The 5,814-nt window shown below is 32.9% G+C and overlaps 1 pseudogene; it reads left to right on the top strand.

Annotated features, from left to right (window-relative positions):
- Positions 1-1,167: 1,167 nt before the first annotated feature.
- Positions 1,168-4,935, top strand: LOC148800560 (zinc finger BED domain-containing protein RICESLEEPER 2-like; annotated as a pseudogene).
- The last annotated feature ends 879 nt before the right edge of the window (positions 4,936-5,814 follow it).

Here is a 5,814-nt window from a genome sequence, read left to right as displayed (position 1 = left end):
GACAGGAATGGAGATGAAAATTGGAATCAGTAGGAATGAGGTTTCATTCCCAAGGGAGGGGCAGAGAATAGCCATTCCCTGATGGGATTCTAATTCTACCCAATCAAATAATTAGAATCGAAATAGCCCATTCCAATTCCAATTCCAGACCCCTATTCCTGTGAACAAAATGGAGCCTTATAGGTTGATTTGGAACAAGTTCTTGATGCATTGACAATTTGACATCGATGGTACTAAAATAAAAAGGAATTGTCATAAAATCCAAATCAACTACAAACGGGCTGGGTTAAGGTTCAGGCCCATTGAAAACTTAATGCATTCCCAACCCAATCCAGGTTGCACCCTTAAAGCACCCCATATGAATATATGATTAAATTCACTTCCCTAATTAAAAAAAGACACTGAAATGGTTGTGGCCAATTTTAAGTAGTCTCATATATAATTTTCTTTAAATTTTAAAACTTAAAACACACACAGTTCGGGTCCATTTAGTCAACGAAAATTAACTTAGCCAAGACCTGGTGATCCATCCATTTGAATTGTTTAACCATTTAACCTGGTCAGTGGGCCACATATTAGATATTAAATCCCTTTTTTTGTACATTTTTTCCATTTTAATCATTAAAAGTAATAATGTTCATTTACTGTAATTATTTTTGTTTAATGAATATATAATATTGAATCCATGGTTTTTTTGTATTTTTGCATTTTTATCTATTTCCGTATATTTCCAGAGATGCAAACCAATGAAAAAGGAAGAAGAGAGACAAAATGGAGTGGCAGAATAATCTCTCCTGGTTGGCCCCAATTTTTTTTTATTAAGAAGGTGTTTAAGATTATATAAAATTACAATAAAACCCCTGATTAGTGATATAAGCCGATTCATCACTTAAAGACACTTATGGGCCTCATAACTTAAGCCCAATAGCTAAAAAGAAGAATATGTAATAAAACACAAGACAAAACACTAAGAACTAAACATAATTAGGCCCAAGCCCATGTGAGATTAGGCATCTCAATACTCCCCTTCAAGTTGAGCATAGATGTTTGTTATACATGATTCCATGAAACTTTACTGAAATCATCCCCTTAGTGAGAACATCTGTCAATTGTTATTCTAAAAGAGTGTAAGGAATACAAAGCTTGAGAAGACAAACATAAGAATCGATGGTCATAACAGCTTTGCTACACCAAGAGCTTAGCTTGATACTCTACTTCTGCACTCAACCTGGCAACCACATTCTACCTCTTACTCCTCCAAGTGACAAGATGTCCATCAAAGGTACAATAGCTTGAAGTAGATTTCCTATTTCCAATGAAATGAAACCTGCCTAATCAGCATCGACTAAGGCTTTAATTTAAAGCTTATCATGTTTTTTGAATAGTGAACATTTCCTTGGACATGTCTTCAAATAGTTGAGGTTTCTCTCATCTGCCCTCATATGAAGAACTTTAGAAGCATGAGTAAACCAACATACCATATGGATGGTGTAAGCAATATCTGGTCTTGTGAGAGAATGGTATATCAATTTGCTTACCAACCTCTTATATCTTTCCTTATCTAGATAGTCCTTCCTTTTTGATTCCTACAAGCTATGATTATGTTCTATAGGTGTATTAGTTAAGCTTATTCCCCAATATACTACAGTCTCTTTAGAGGTCCAAGTGTCCAACTAAACAGTCGTCAATCAATATGGTTTTGGGTTTTAGCTTCTAGGGTTTTGGCGGACCTTAATAAACTAATATATTCTTATAATTTCGGTTATTTCGGTTAACCGAATCTCAAATTACCATACCCAAAACCGAATATTAAATAATCGAAATTAAAAACCGAAACCGAAAATTCGGTTCGGTTATTCACCCCTACCTTCAACCTCCTTTTTTCTTCAGAATCATTTCTTGTCACCACCGTTCCTTCAACATATACTATGAGGGTTATAATCTTCTCCCCTATCTTCTTATGAAAAGGTAGGGCTGTCAATGGGTCGAGTTAGATCTGATGGACCTGGACCGATTGGACCGGTTTTAGTTCCAGAACTTGTCTTGATGGATCGGTTTTGGTTCTTAAAAAGAATTGCCTTATTACTATCAGATCAAAACCAGGTCCACCTTGTCCCGAACCGATTTGGACCCAATCCGACCCTATATATAATAATATATATGCATACTATTAAATATATATAGAGACATCTTACATGGGGCTAAAAGTGTCATTTCGGTGGGGTTTCTTTCAAAACCCTACCAAAATGCTGCCCCTTAACCCCTTTCGTTTCTGAAGACTGAAGTCTGAAGTTTTTCTCTTCTCATTTGAAAGAAAGTTTTCTGATGACTATGGTCTTTCTCTTCTCATTTAACCACCAAAATTTCTCATCTTGATTCTACTGCTTTAGCCAAGCATAGCATGACGTTTGAGCAACTTTTTGTTTAGCTGAAGCTTCAACAATTAATTAATCCATTCTACTTCATCATCTAATAACAATTGGTCCTTGATAGCTGCTTCATCACGATTTCAAACTTCTACAATTCAAACTCAACTATTCTGTAAAGTTAATATAAGAGATATAAGACAGAGCATATTCCCATCGTTGGATTGGATTTTTGTGCCCCACTATGGTCCCATCTCTTTCCTGAAAATCATCAGAATGTGTTCATCCATTGGTCCTACATAACTTACCCTACATTATTTAATATTCACCAAACCAATAATTAATGCAAAGATTAAATAAATTTTGTGCACATATTTGTGCCCCACTATCTACAAGAAAGAATGAAAGAGTAATGTGGTTTCAACAAGACTTGAGACATATTGGATCTTCCATCCTTCTCATTCTCAGTAGTTCCTTTAACCAATTACCCTATAACCATGATTAAGAGAGTTTGATAGATTACCCAAAACCAGAGCTAGTTCCTTTAAAAACTACAAGGCTATCTGCTATTTCTATGTGTGTGTAAGAGAGAGAGAGAGAGAGAGAATAAAACAAAAAAAATGGTTAGTTAGAAATGTAATATATAGTTTACAACCTATTGTACTCAAGTTTGCTATGAGAGAAGGAATTGTGTACTAGTTTATTGTTCTTATTTATTTGTTTTATTTTTTACAATAATTAATATTGGTTAATTAGAAATATAATATCTGGTTTCATTGGTTGGCATATATAGGCCTTTTTATTTAATTGCAAGTTGCATTAGCATTGCTGAAATTAGATCAAATGAACCTTCTATTAAAGGTTCTCCATCAATACAAGCCACTCAATCAAATGACAATGAAACCACAAGTACAAGTAGTAGTAGGAAGAGAATATCAATTGTCTGGAATGACTTTTCAATTAGCAAGAATGCATCCGGTGAAGTAGTTGCTAGTTGTAATCATTGTAAAAAAGAAAAAAAAAAAAAAAAAAAACATAATGGTTATAGTAGCAATAGTACTAGTCACTTGAGGAAACGTTTGAATCATTGTGTTTGGAAGAAGTGTAAGGATTCAAGTCAAAAAAATTTAATAGTAACTATGGGCACAGATAAAAAAACAAGATTGCAAGGTTTTAAATTTGATCAAGAAAGAAGTTGTAGAGATCTTGCAGAAATGAACATGAAGCATGAATAGCTTTTCAATAAGGTTGAGCATGCATATTTTCATAAATTTTATAGCAATCTTCAACAATTGTTTAGATTGATTTCTCATAATACAATTAGGGCCGACATTATGGCAGTGTACCAAAATGACAAAGAAAAACTTTACAACTTTTTTTTATGCCCTTTCTTCTAGAATTGGTCTCACTACTGATATGTGGACAGCAGAGAACCAAAACATTGGTTATCGTTGTATTACTACTAATTTCATTGATGATGCATGGATATTGCATAAGAAGATTATTTCTTTTGTGCAAGTTGCAGCTCCTCATGATATACAAACTCTCAATAGGGTAATAATGGATAAGATGATGGAGTGGAATATTGACAAGAAGTTGGCTAGCATTATAGTTGACAATGCATCTACAAATGATACAATGATTAGGCAGATTAAGAGTCTTCGTGTTGATCAACATTTGCTTCTATTGTTTGGGGATTTTTTTCATGTTCGATGTCCAAGTCATATTTTAAATCTCATTGTTCAAGATGGTCTGAAAATCATTAGACATGTGCTCCAAAAAATTAGGGATTCTATCAAGTATGTGAATTCATATCCTTCAAGCGATCAAAAGTTTCAAAGTGCAATTAATCAAGTAAAATTATAGGGTTGTAAAAGTGTATCCCTTGATGTGGGAAATAGGTGGAACTCCACATATCTTATGTTGGAGTATGATTTGGCACTCAAGAAGGCTTTTTTCCATTTGTAGCAATTGGATCATGATTTTAAAACAAATCCATCTGATGAGGAGTGGGAAATGGCAACAGTTGTTAAAAAATGCTTGAAGATTTTTTATGATGCCACTAATAAATTCTCAGGTTCTAAATATCCAACAGCAAATCTTTATTTTGTAGATACCTGTGAAATTCACTTAAGGTTGCTTGAGTGGGTCAAGAGTGATCATGTTGAAATAAGGAGGCAAATGAAATGAAGGCAAAATTTGATAAATACTAGCATGAGTACAGTTTGATATTAACTATTGCCTTAATTCTTGACCCATGGTTTAAAATGAGATTGGTGAAGTTTATTACACTCAAATTTATGGTGATAGTGCTTCTTATTACATTGACAAGGTTCAACATGCATTGGTTGATCTTTTTTCTAAATATGAAGCTAATAACATAAATTCACTTGTGGGTTGTAATAGTCCTTCAAATGTTAGAGAGAATGGTTCCTATACTAATTCATCTGGAGATGGAAATGGAAGTGGAGAAAATGATAAAACATTCAGATTTTTTGATAGTTGGTGTGAGAATGAATGTCTTGATGATGACAAGTGTGAACGTTGGAAAACAGCTCACTTGGGCTGAAATTGGAGTTGCCACCCATCATTTAAGGAAATGGAGGTGATGGGACCCCGGGATTTACATCAAAAAGTGTTTTTGATTTATTACTGACTCCAAAGCCCAAGGCACCAGCTAAGTTAGTTTGGGTAAACTCAGATGGAAGAGGGAAGGGGTTAGGCACCCCTCTCCCGAGTCTAATAGGTGGAGCTCACATGGGATCTCAAACAAGCAAAAGTAAAATTAACTACTATATGATTTGAAAGAATGACAATTATGAAAAGATAATGAGCATTGTTGAAATAAGAAAAAAAGATGAGAATCGCATAACCAAGGATCAAAGTATCGGTATCGAGTATCGTATCGGATAAGTCAGATACGGATACAGATATGCTTTGGAAACGCATGGATACGAATGGAAGATATAGAAACGCTTGAATACGGTAGTGAAATGCATACAAATCACATAAATACATTAATAATACTAAACCAAAAGTTGAATTATCTATGAATAAGATATAAAGACATGAGAAATGCATACTTCAATAGGTTATATGAAGAGAAATATTACAATAAACAAAATCGGGACTCTAGAAAATTCAAACATTGTACAATAATTATCATTCTTTCAATTTTATAATTATAATTTTCAATTTTATTAGTTTTTGGAATATTTATTAATTTAGTATTTTATTTAAATAACAACTATTTTTTAAAATAATAAATATGTTTTCATTTTTAACATATAATGTTTTTAATTTACACATAATTATAAAATAAAACAAATAAATCATTTAAGGTAGATACAATAAATTAGACTTAATTTTCAGTTTTATTAAATCTTTTGGGAAAATTAAATCTTAAATTATTCATTTCAATTTTTATAATTATAATTTTCTATTTTCC

The sequence above is a fragment of the Nelumbo nucifera genome, chromosome 4 (assembly GCF_055504915.1).
Source record: "Nelumbo nucifera cultivar China Antique chromosome 4, China Antique-T2T, whole genome shotgun sequence".
NCBI classification, from domain to species: Eukaryota; Viridiplantae; Streptophyta; class Magnoliopsida; order Proteales; family Nelumbonaceae; genus Nelumbo; species Nelumbo nucifera.
Note: the sequence above shows the minus strand (reverse complement) of the source record. Positions and strands in the feature narration are given on the sequence as shown.